Genomic DNA, 11,561 nt, shown 5'->3' on the forward strand with positions numbered 1-11,561 from the left:
TCCCGGTGCGGCCCCCGCGGCCTCTCACCCTCCTCCGCTCCTTTCCTCTCCCCTCCTCGGCCCCGCGGCGGCGGCGGGCAAAAAGAAACGCGAGGTCCCACCGAGATTTGAACTCGGATCGCTGGATTCAAAGTCCAGAGTGCTAACCATTACACCATGGGACCGCTGGGTGTAGCGGGAGGCGCCGCGCGGCCTCCTTATCCCTCCGCCCGCGGGAAAGAGTCCCGCGCTCCCCGCCGGCCCCGGGAGCGCCGGGAATCCCGGGAATCCCGGGAATTCCGGGAATTCGGGACATTCCCGGCCCTCAGAACCTCCTGAAACCCCGCGAGCGGCGCCGTTCCACCGCCCCGGCCAGCCCCGAGCTCCGCCGTTGGCGCCACGCTCGTTTCCACCTTTATTTTTTGTTTTTTTTTTGGAATTTTTTTGGGATTTTTTTTACATATTTCTGCCTTTATTCCTCTGGGCTTTCCCCCTTATTTCTCCTCTTTTCTTTCTCTATTTTTCTTTATTTCCCGCTTTATTCATTTCCCACTCCGTTTCCCATTTATTCATCTCTTTTTTCCTCTCTTCCCCCTGCCTTTATTCCCCTTTTATTTCTCCTTTTCCCTATTTTATTTATTTATTATCCCACTCTATTTCCCCTTCTTTCCCTATTTTATTTATTTATTATCCCACTCTATTTCCCCTTCTTTCCCTATTTTATTTATTTATTATCCCACTCTATTTCCCCTTCTTTCCCTATTTTATTTATCTCTTTTCCCTTTTTTTCCCTCTCCCCCGCTCCATTTCCCTTCATTTAATTTTCTATTTCTCCTTTAACTTTTCCCCATTTATTTTTTCCTCTGCACTCCCTCTTTTCCCCATATTTCCCCTCCATTTTCCTCTTTTTATTCCTTTTTCTCCTCTAGTTCTTATTTCTTTTCCTATTTATCCCCTTTTCTTCTTGCCTTCCCCTTTTTTTTTCCCTCTATTTCCCATTTTTCAAAGTTTTTTCCCTTTATTTCCCTTTATTTCTCTTCCATTTTCCCCTCTATTCCCAAATTTCCCCTTTATTATTCCCTTTCCCCTTTATTTCCTCCATTATTTCTCTTTCCCCTCTATTTTTTCCCCTTTATTTCCCCCTCAATTTCTTTTTTTTTTAATTTCTCCCTTTATTTTTCTGCCTCCCATTTTTTCCTCTCTTCCCTTTATTTCTTCCTCCCCATTTCCCCTTTAACTTTCCCATTTTTCCCATTTATTTTCCTATTTCCCCTCTATTTTCTCCCTTTTAATTTTAAATATTTTTATTTTTCCATCCCTCTTTCCTAATTCCTCAATTTTCCCCTTTTTTTTTTCCCTCCCCAATCCCACAAATCCACACAAACACTTGGAAAATTTTTTTTTTTTTTTGCTTCTTTCTCTGTTTTTGCTCTTTTATTTTTTTTTCACAGCGAAACAGTGGAAATAAAGCGATTTGTGGCCAAAAAAAATTTTAAAAAATAAGGAAAACCCTCCTCCCTGGAAAAGGAATGGAGCCCACACCCATCCCAAATCCCGGGAAAAGGGAAGGACGTGGATCAGGAGAGGTAAGAGGGGCAAAAAAAAAGGTGAAAATAACTCAAAAAAAGGTAAAACAACATTGCAGAAATCACAATTTTTACCGAAAGAGCCTGAAATTTCCTGGGAAAAGCAGCACCTTTGGATGCTCCCAAAATTCAGCTCCACAGCACCCAAAAAACACCAAAAAAACCAAACCCAAACCATTGGGAAAACAGAAAAAAAAAACCAAATTATCGACTCGATTCCCCCAGCCCTGCGGGGAGGGGTGAGCGGGAAGGAGGAAAAATCCAAGGAAAAATAAAAATTAAAATAAAAATAAAGGAAATCGAGTATTAAAAATAAAAATAACGACAAAAATAAAAATAAAATCAGTCGCAGCCCGAATCTGGGACTGGTGAGGTCTGGAGCTTCCAAGGACTCAAAAACCACTTTCCTCGAGGGAAAGCAATCCCATAAATCCTCTTTTTTTTTGTTTAAATCCTATTTTTTTTAATTTTTAATTTTTTTTTAAAGAACGTTTTCTTTGGAAAAAGTGTAAATTTTTATTCTTTTTTTTTTTAATTTTTTAATTTTTTTACTTTTTTTAAAACTTTTTTTTTTTTAAACTTTTTAAAAAACTTTTCTTTTCTTTTTTTTTTTTTTTTTTTTTAAATTTAATTTTTCTTTTTCCTCCCTAAAACTATGCCCGGGGAGTCGCCCCTACCTAGAGTCACCTATGGCTAAGAGGTAGATAAAAAATCGGGATGGGCCGTGGGTGAGGATTCCAGGATTCCCGCGGCCGTTCCTGGGATCGTTCCCGGGATCGTTCCAGGATCATTCCTGGATCACTCCTGGGATCATTCCAGGGATCATTCCAGGGATTGTTCTCAGATCATTCCAGGGATCATTCCTGGGATCATTCCCAGATCGTTCCCAGGATCGTTCTCAGGATCATTCCCGGGATCATTCCAGGGATCATTCCCAGATTATTCTTGGATCATTCCTGGGATCATTCCAGGATCATTCCCAGATCGTTCCCAGGATCGTTCCCGGGATCATTCCTGGATTGTTCCTGGGAGCATTCCAGGGATCATTCCCGGATTATTCTTGGATCATTCCTGGGATCATTCCCAGGATCGTTCCCGGGATCATTCCTGGGATTGTTCTCAGGATCATTCCAGGGATCATTCCTGGATTGTTCCCTGGATCAATCCCGGGATCATTCCAGGATCATTCCTGGATCACTCCTGGGATCATTCCTGGGATCATTCCTGAGATCATTCCAGGATCAATCACGGATTGTTCCCAGGATCACTCCTGGGATCATTCCCGGATCACTCCTGAGATCGTTCCCGGATCACTCCTGGGATCATTCCCGGATCACTCCTGAGATCGTTCCCGGCTCCGTGGGCGCTGCTGCGCGTTCCAGACTCTTGGAATCATCTCCCGCTCCCCTCCCGTTTCCCGGGATTTCACGGATCCCAGATCTGGAGCAGCGGGGTCCTGGGTTAAGGCCGAGTTTCCTCCTGGAATTCCAAGGAATTCTGGATCCTGAGTGAGGCCGGATGCGTGTCCGAGGAGCCGATCGCGGATCCCTGAGGATGAATCCCTGCCCTGGTTCCGGTCGATCCCGCGGATTTCCCGGGATTTAATTCACCCCGAGAGTGGCGCAGGTCAAGGTTGGATTTCCTCCAGGAATTCCATGGAATTCTCCATCCCAAGTGAAGCTGGATGCGTGTCCGAGGAGCCGATGGAATTCAGGGCCGATCGTGGATTCCTGAGGATGAATTCCCGCCCTGGTTCCGGTCGATCCCACGGATTTCCCGGGATCAGCTGTGGGAGAGGAGGCGTTCCCTGCTCGGGATCAGCTCTTCCCGCCCTGAAAATTCCCTCCCCCAAAGATTCATCCCATTCCCAGGATCCCAGAAAACATCCCAATGCTGGGATCCCAAAAATTCATCCCATTCCCGGGATCCAGGAATTCATCCCATTCCCGGGATCCAGGAATTCATCCCGCTCCCGGGATCCCGGAATTCATCTGATTCCCAGGATCCAGGAATTCATCCCATTCCCAGGATCCAGGAATTCATCCCGCTCCAGGGATCCAGGAATTCATCCCATTCCAGGGATCCAGGAATTCATCCCGATCCCGAGATCCAGGAATTCATCCCATTCCCGGGATCCAGGAATTCATCCTGCTCCCGGGATCCAGGAATTCATCCCGATCCCGAGATCCAGGAATTCATCCCGATCCCGAGATCCAGGAATTCATCCCATTCCAGGGATCCAGGAATTCATCCTGCTCCCGGGATCCAGGAATTCATCCCGCTCCAGGGATCCTGGAATTCATCCCGCTCCCGGGATCCAGGAATTCAACCCGCTCCTGGGATCCAAAGCCGGGATCCAGGAAACCATCCCAGAAATTCTCCACACGTTCTGCCGGCGCATCCCAAAATCCTCACGATCCGTGAGGAACTTCCCAGACCCCCTGGGGTCCATCAGAGCATTCCCAAAATCCGGCAGAACGTCCCAGCCCGGCTCATCCCATGATTTTTTTTTTCCCATCTCATTCCGTGATTTTGGCGGAACATCCAAGAGCTCCTGGGAATTCTTCTCCCACCAAAAAAAACCCCCGGGAATTCCGGCCTGTGGGTGAAAAGCCGGGATGGAGCAGCTTCTGGAGACTTCTCCAGGGGATTCTCAGGAATTCTCCCACCCCGCCGCCCTCCTGGAATGTTCCAGAGCCTTCCCCACGGCTCCTCCTCCTCCTCGGAGCGATCCCAAAATTCCGCCTCCAGCGGGAAGATCCCTGCGGCTCTGAGGTAGTTCCAGGTGTGTGATCCCAGCTGGAAGCGCTTCCCCCCACCAAAAAAAAAAAAACAAAAAAAAAATCCAGGATGGAAAATTCTCCGGAAGGTTCCGGAAAAACGTGGGAAAAATCCAAATAAAGCTGGGAGAAAAGCTGGGTTAGGGAATGGGGGCTCTCCTCCCTCTGGGAATTCCCAAGGGAATTCCAGCCTGGATTGGCTTTTCCGAACCATTCCGAGGTCGATCCGCGTGGAAAAATCCGACCGAGCTCCGGCGCCGCCGTTCCCGGAGCGAATCCAGAGCCAAATCCTGGCCAGAATCCCGGGAAAAGCCTCCCAGGGCTGTCGGGATCCAGCCGTGTCCTCCCGGGAGCAAAGGGATTTCCCGGGATCCAGGAGATTCCGTCCGGATGAAACAAATGGTGACAGGAGGGAAAAAAAAAAGGAATTGGGAATGAGCCAAGGAAATAAATCCAAAATAAAGGGAAAAAAAAAGAAAAATTCCACAATTTTCTGGGGAGATTCCCACAGTATCCCAAAAAATGTCGGGTGGAGCGGCAAGGACAGGGAGGGAAAACCAAAGGAATTAAATTAAGGAAAAGTCTTGGAGTAAATCCCATCCCGGAGCGATTTCCTCGGAATCTGAAAACCCCAAAATCCCCAAAAACTTGGAGCTGGGAATTCAAAAAAATCCCGTTTTTTTTTTTCTGGCACCGCTGAGCATTCCCTGCTTTCCCTTTTCCTCCTTTTTTTTTTTAGAACTTTTCCTTTTTTCATCCCTAAAAAAAAAAACCCGACCCCAAATCCCCGGGAATTCCCAGGAAACGGAAAATCCAGTGGGGAGGGAATTCCTGTTCCGATATTTCTTCGGGATTTTCCCTCCGGTGGGATCCCAAGAATCCATCCCGTGCCCTTCATCCCCATCCAGGCAATTCCAGAAAGTGGGACGAGAAGAAAAATCCGCTGGGATTTGGGATTGGGGATCCCTTTTTTCCCGTTTTTCCGGCGGGAGGAGGCGCCGATCCCGTTAAATCCGAATTTTCCCAAGGCTCATCCCGGCGATGTTTTCCAGCGGTTCCAAGGTGGGAATTCCTTCCTGCTGATCCCAGCCCTGGGAATCCGGCCATTCCCGGCACGGGGGAAGAGTTTTGCTCCTCCCAGCGCCCCCAAATTCCTTCTCCATCCCAAAATTCCTTTGCCTTCTTCCCAACCCTTCCGAATTCCATGGACGAGGCAATTCCGGGATCCCACCTTCCTGGAAAGGGGAAAAAAATCCCATGGGATAAAACAATCCCAAATTATTCCAGCCGGAATGAAAAGCCCCCGGAGCTGCCGGCGCCGCTCATCCCGAATTTCGCTTTTCCCTGAATTCCAAGTCGGATCCGTCTCATTCCCATTTTCCTGCTGGTTTTGGGGAATTTTCCCTCTTTTTTCCATTCCAGTCCGGATCTGTCTCATTCCCATTTTCCTGCTGTTTTTTGGGAATTTTCCCTCTTTTTTCCATTCCAATCCAGATCCATCTCATTCCCATTTTCCTGCTGTTTTTAGGGAATTTCTCCTGTTTTTTTCCATTCCAGTCTGGATCCATCTCATTCCCCCTTTCCAGCTGTTTTTAGGGAATTTTTCCTGGTTTTTTCCATTCCAGTCCGGATCCATCTCATTCCCCCTTTCCAGCTGTTTTTTGGGAATTTTCCCTCTTTTTTCCATTCCAGTCCGGATCCATCTCATTCCCATTTCCTGCTGTTTTTTGGGAATTTTCCCTCTTATTTCCATTCCAGTCTGGATCCATCTCATTCCCATTTTCCAGCTGTTTTTTGGGAATTTCTCCTGATTTTTCCATTCCAGTCCGGATCCATCTCATTCCCTTTTCCAGCTGTTTTTTGGGAATTTCTCCTGTTTTTTTCCATTCCAGTCCAGATCCATCTCATTCCCATTTTCCAGCTGTTTTTTGGGAATTTTCCCTCTTATTTCCATTCCAGTCTGGATCCATCTCATTCCCATTTCCTGCTGTTTTTTGGGGAATTTCTCCTGGTTTTTTCCATTCCAGCCTCATTCCCATTTTCCTGCTTTTCCCAATTTTCCAGCTTTTTCCAGAGAAGAGCGGGAGATGCTCCAAGGTCTCTTCCTTCCCACGCATCTCTCGGATATAAATTAAATTCCCTCTGGGAATTCCCCCTCGGAATTCCGACAGCGCCGACGGGAGCCGGGAATGGGAAAAGGGCGGGAAAAGATTCCCTGAATTTTTTGGGATTTTAGGTCGAGATCTTCCCAGAGATCCCAGAGATGGGATTTGGGAACGGCTCTTCCCGGTTTTTTAGCGCTGCCTTGGAATGGGGCGGGAAAAGTTTGGGATCCCTGAGGTCGGGATTTGCCGGGAACGGGAGTTTCAAGTATTCCAAGATGTTTTTCCAAGGAAAAAATCCCAAGGAAAAGCAGGAAAACGCCCCCGAGGGACGGGAGCTGCCGAGCCCAAATCCGGCTCCTTTCACCCCAAAATTTTTTGGGAATAAAAGTTCAGCGCTCCCCGCCCTGAGGATCCCACATTCCCCAATCCCAAATATTCGGGATGGGGAAACAGCACCAACATCGGCTCCTTTGGGATATTTGGGAATTTTTTTTTTTGCCCAACGTTTCATCCAAAAATTGGATTTTCCTGCAGGGCCAAAAAAAAAAAAAAAAAGGGGGAAAAAAAAAGGATTTTATGAGAAAAATCGGGATTTCAACCGGAAAAAAAAAAAAAAGTGGATTTCGGCAAGAAAAAAAAGGGATTTCACCGTGAAAAATTGGGATTTCATCCCAAAAATATGGGATTTCATCAAGAAAAAATGGGATTTTACCAGGAAAAATTGGGATTTCATCCCGAAAAAATGGGATTTTACCAGGAAAAATTGGGATTTCATCAAGAAAAAATGGGATTTTACCAGGAAAAATTGGGATTTCATCAAGAAAAAATGGGATTTTACCAGGAAAAATTGGGATTTCATCAAGAAAAAATGGGATTTTACCAGGAAAAATTGGGATTTCATCTCAAAAAATATGGGATTTCATCAAGAAAAAATGGGATTTTACCAGGAAAAACTGGGATTTCATCCCAAAAATATGGGATTTCATCAAGAAAAAATGGGATTTTACCAAGAAAAAATGGGATTTCATCTCAAAAATATGGGATTTCATCAAGAAAAAATGGGATTTTACCAGGAAAAATTGGGATTTCACCCCCAAAAAAGGGATTTGACCAGGAACGATCACCTGGGACGTTCTGGAGCGGGAATTCTCCTCTCCCCCCTCCCTGTGCGTTTGTGGGGAATAAAAATCGGCTCCCACTTAACGAAGGAATTCACTCATTAATGACTCTCCCTCCTCTTCCTTTTTTAAAATTATTTTTAATATTTTTTAATATTTTCCCCCCTTTTTTTTTTTCATTATTTTTAATATTTTTAAGCTTTTTTCTCCCCTTTTTTTAAAAATTATTTTTAATGTTTTTAAGCTTTTTTCTCCCCTTTTTTAAAAAATTATTTTTAATATTTTTAAGCTTTTTTTCCCCCCTTTTTAAAAATTATTTTTAAGCTTTTTTTCTCCACTTTTTTAAAAATTATTTTTTCCTTTTTTTTTCAATAATTTTTTAATTACTTTTTTTCCTTTTTTTTTCTAGATGATTTTTTTTTCCTTTTAAAAATTACTTTTCCTATTTAAAAATTATTTTCCCTTTTTTTTAAAAAAAGATTTTTTTTCCTTTTTTTTTTTTTTTTTAATTTAACATTTAAAATTCATTTTCCTGAATTCATTTCTTCCTTTAATTAAATTTTTTTTTCCCCTCCTCGATAAAACGGAGGCAAAAAAAAAAAAAAAATCTCTTTTAAAATAAATTTTTTTTAGTTTTTTTTTTTTTTCTGTTTTTTTTCTTTAATTATTATTTTTATTTTTTATTTTTTATTTTAAATTTCACAGCACCATAGTGGAGAAGATGGATGGACACCACCCCCTGGAATTCGCCTTGGGATTCTGGGATTTTTAGGAATTTTCTATCAAAAATAGAAAAAAAATCTCTTTATGGCTTCTGAGAGCACAAAAAAACCTTTTTTTTACCCCACTTTGCATAGAAAACGCTGCCCAGGAGTGGAAAAATTCCCCAAAAATTCAAAATTGGGCTGGATCCGATTGGGAAAATCCTTTCAGCCAGCGCCGGGGTCGGGTTTGGTTTTTACTCCTTGAAATCCCCGGAAAAAAAAAAATAGAAAAAAATTTTATATTTTTAATTAAAAAAAAAATTAAAAATCAAATATTAAAAAAAAAAGAAAAAAAAAATTTAAAAAAATTATATTTTAATAAAAAAATTTAAAAAATCAAATATTTTTTAAAAAAAGAAAAAAAAAAGAAGGAAAAAAATTTAAAAAATTTTATATTTTTGATAAAAAAAATTTAAAAATCAAACATTTTTTAAAAAAAAGGAAAAAAAAAGCAAAAAAATTATATTTTTAATTAAAAAAAAATTAAAAATCAAATATTTTTTTAAAAAAAGAAAAAAAAAAGGAGGAAAAAAATTTAAAAAAATTTATATTTTTGATAAAAAAAAATTTTTAAAAATCAAACATTTAAAAAAAAAAAAAAAAAAAAAAAAAAAAGAAGAAAAAAAAAAAAAATTCAAGTTTTTCCCACTGGGAAAATCAAAATTGGAATTTTCCCGGATTTTTTTTTGGGAGAGCGACGATGCCTGAGAGCTGAAATTCCTCTGGGAAAGGGCACCAAAAAATCTAAAAATTCCATAAAAATATCAAAAAAAAATAAGGAAGCTGCTGCAACGGATTCTTCCGTTTAAAAAAAAACAAAAAAAAATTCCAAAAAAATTCTCTTTTTTTTTTCTTCTCTCTTTTTTTTCATTAAAAAAATAAAAATCTCCCCCTTTAGCACCTCTTATATAAAATATCAACGAAAAGCCCCGAAAAAAAAAAAAACAAAAACCCAAAATAAAGTGAAAACAACCCCAAAAAAATCAGAATATTCCATAGCTGAGGTAATCACACCTGAGGTAGCTTCTTTGGAGCTTTTTTTGAGCTTTTTTTGAGCTTTTTTTGTGATTTTTTTGTGATTTTTTTTCTGATTTTTTGAGCTTTTTTTGAGCTTTTTTGTGATTTTTTTCTGATTTTTTTGAGCTTTTTTGGAGCTTTTTTTAAGGTTTTTTTTAGCTTTTTTTGTGATTTTTTTTCTGATTTTTTTCTGATTTTTTTGTGGTTTTTTTTGAGCTTTTTTTGTGATTTTTTTTATCATTCCCAGTTTTTTTTTGTTGCCCCGGATTGGCGGAATTCCAGGGAATTCCCGCTGCCGCCTTCCCTTCCCTAAATCCGATTTTTTTCCCCTAAATCCGTTTTTTTTTTGGGAGGATTTTCCCCCAAAATTCCCGGCTGGGGAAGGTTGGGCTCCGTTCAATCCACGGCAAAAGCGCCGGCTCCGTCCGGAATTCCCAAATTTCCATCTCATCCCGATTTTCCTCCCAAGCTCATCCCAATTTCCCTTTTTCTCTCCCAAATTCCCACTTTTTAACCTCCCATCCCTCCCACTTCCTCAGAATTCATCCCAGTTTCCCTTTTTTTTCCCCCCCCAAATTCCCAATTTTTAATCTTTCCTGGGAAATCCTTCTCCCTCAAAATTCATCCCAATTTCACTTTTTTTTTTCCCCATTTTTCACATTTTGTCCCAAATTCCCACTTTTTCACATCCCAGCTTTCCTTCCACCGTTCCTTTCCCTCCAAACTCATCCCAAATTTCCCTTTTTTTTCCCCAAATTTCCCTTTTTTTTCCCCAAATTTCCCTTTTTTTCCCCCAAATTTCCCCTTTTTTCCCCCTGTTCCCTTGGGGGTCATTCCCAGCTTTTCCTCCAATTCCATCCCAATTTTCCTTTCCCATCCTCCCCTTCCCATTTTGGGGGAAAACCCTGGAAAATCCCCGGTTTTGGGGCGCAGCCCTTGGCGGGAAGCGGCGGCTTCGGGCCCTTCCCAAAATATTCCCAAAATCCCAAATCCTTCCAACCCGGAATGCCGGGAATCAGCGCCCGCTGACATTCCCGAAATCCGCTTTTTTCTCTCTTGGGAACTGGGATTTTCCTGCAGAAATGCGGAATTTGGGGATTTTTTTTTTCTTTTTCCTTAAATCAGGAAAAAAACCCAAAAATTTTTAGCCCCGATCTCAAATTTTTTGGGATTTTTTTTCCCCGCTGGAGGGGTTTGGGAATGAGGAGCCTCAGATTTAAGTGGATTCAGAATTCCCGGGGGATTTTCCTACTCTTTCCATTTCCCCCCAGTCCCTCCTGCATGGAATTCCCAGATTCTGATGATGGAGATGAGGAATTCCGTGATTTCTTACCAAAAAACGGGGATTTTTTGCCCTTTCCCCCCCATTTTTCCTGGTCATTTTTGGGTGGTTTTATTGCTGTTCCCGACGGGAAAAGACGAAGCTTTTCCCAGGATAAATTTTCCTCATCCCGAGGAAAGGTCGGCACTGCCGGAGCGGGAATTTTCACGGGAAAAAAAAAAGAGGGGAAATTGGGAAAAATGAGGGGAAAAAATGAGGGAAAATGTCTCGTGTCCCATTCCCAATGGAATTCCCAATCCTGCTGGGGGTTGAAATCCCAATCCCTGGGGAAGTGATTCCCAGTCCCTGCGGATTCCTGATCCCTGCGGATTCCTGATCCCTGCGGATTCCTGATCCCTGCAGATTCCCGATTCCTGCACATTCCTGATCCCTGCGGATTCCCGATCCCTGCGGATTCCTGATCCCTGCAGATTCCCGATCCCTGCACATTCCCAATCCCTGTGGATTCCTGATCCCTGCAGATTCCCGATCCCTCTCCATTCCCAATCCCTGCACATTCCTGATCCCTGTCCATTCCCCATCCCTGTGGATTCCCGATCCCTGCAGATTCCCGATCCCTGTGGATTCCCAATCCCTGTGGATTCCCGATCCCTGCACATTCCCAATCCCTGCGGATTCCCGATCCCTGCGGATTCCTGATCCCTGCACATTCCCGATCCCTGTCCATTCCCGATCCCTGCAGATTCCCGATCCCTGCACATTCCCGATCCCTGTCCATTCCCGATCCCTGCGGATTCCCGATCCCTGCGGATTCCCGATCCCTGCGGATTCCCGATCCCTGTCTCCCTGCGGTTGCTGACTCCCAGGCCCTCGGAGCCCGGCCTGGCCGTGCCGTGTCCTCGTTCTCCCGGGATTTGGGCTCCGGGCGTT

The 11,561-nt window shown here is 43.1% G+C and overlaps 1 non-coding gene across 1 annotated transcript; it reads right to left on the reverse strand.

Moving 5' to 3' along the window:
• Positions 1-92: 92 nt before the first annotated feature.
• TRNAQ-UUG (transfer RNA glutamine (anticodon UUG)) lies at positions 93-164 on the reverse strand. The gene has a single exon. It is a non-coding gene; the product is annotated as a tRNA-Gln (tRNA).
• Positions 165-11,561: the final 11,397 nt, after the last annotated feature.

The sequence above is a fragment of the Vidua chalybeata genome, chromosome 26 (genome assembly GCF_026979565.1).
Source record: "Vidua chalybeata isolate OUT-0048 chromosome 26, bVidCha1 merged haplotype, whole genome shotgun sequence".
Classification (NCBI taxonomy): Eukaryota; Metazoa; Chordata; class Aves; order Passeriformes; family Viduidae; genus Vidua; species Vidua chalybeata.